We start from the raw sequence: 1,147 nt of genomic DNA on the forward strand, positions 1-1,147 counted from the left end.
AAAATGTGTTTACCTTTTTATTTGAATTGCTCCCTTGCCTCTAAAATATAATAGTCTCTGAAGTACAAGCATATGCAGTATCAACCTATGGACAACACATTGTTGCAATAATCCAGACCAACAATGGAAACCTTGATAAAAATGAAAAATATCTGAACACACCCGTTACTGAGCGTGAGATAGTACAACAGCTGATGCTTCTTTGTTGTTTTTGATCATCTGAAACAAAAAAAACTCATGCCAAGAAGGAAACAGGTTCATCACACCATTGACTTTTGCAGCCATTTAAATCCAGATCAACTTGTTCTCATTAAGTGGACAATGGATTCCTGTAGTAAAGGAACTTGGCACAAAGACTTATTTACTCATCACTGCCAGAAACTGTGATTTGGAAAGGTTTCATTTAAAATGGTTGTACCTACCTCTCCATACTTTGAATGAATTTCACTCTGTAGCTGCAGATTAATTGGATCTAGTTATCATGTAAAGTGAATGATCCCACCAGTTTCAATTCTTGAAGAGGAAAGATCATAACATAGACACAACACAGATCGTTTCATGTCAATTGAAAGAGCAGTTTAAAATGCCCAGCATGTTGGGCTGAAGTAAACAGTGTGATGGTGATACTGGCATGAACATAATATAGATTTCTTTGTAGCTATGATTGTGACTCTTGGTGGAATCAGTCACCAATAATTCACCTGTCACTCTGTAGCTTTTAACATGAGTTATGTAAAACAATCAGACAAAACAACTTGTGTCTTTCATCTTTAGCTTCAGATGACTTTATGACATCCTTTCAATTAAAACAATTGTGAAACACAGGATGACTTCTGAACAGTTTATTTCAACAGAATTTTTTTCAAACCTTCACCAGGGTTATTTTCAGAAACCACAGCAACCAACATTGAGATTTTTTCTCTTTTTCAAACTTTGATTCCTGCCTTTTTGAGGGAATATAGTTTTTTTGGACAACTGTTCCTTCGTGTTTGGATACAGTGCAGTTGGACTGATTTTGGGCAAAATTTTTCATCTTTTTACTATTTTTGTTATGATGCGTAACCATAGCAACAGGGTGGTTTACAACAGGGAGCAGCTGATTAACATTGGAAAAGCTGAAATAATACCATAGCTTAAGCCAGAAATC

This window comes from Poecilia formosa, unplaced genomic scaffold, assembly GCF_000485575.1.
Source record: "Poecilia formosa unplaced genomic scaffold, Poecilia_formosa-5.1.2 Scaffold1020, whole genome shotgun sequence".
Classification (NCBI taxonomy): domain Eukaryota; kingdom Metazoa; phylum Chordata; class Actinopteri; order Cyprinodontiformes; family Poeciliidae; genus Poecilia; species Poecilia formosa.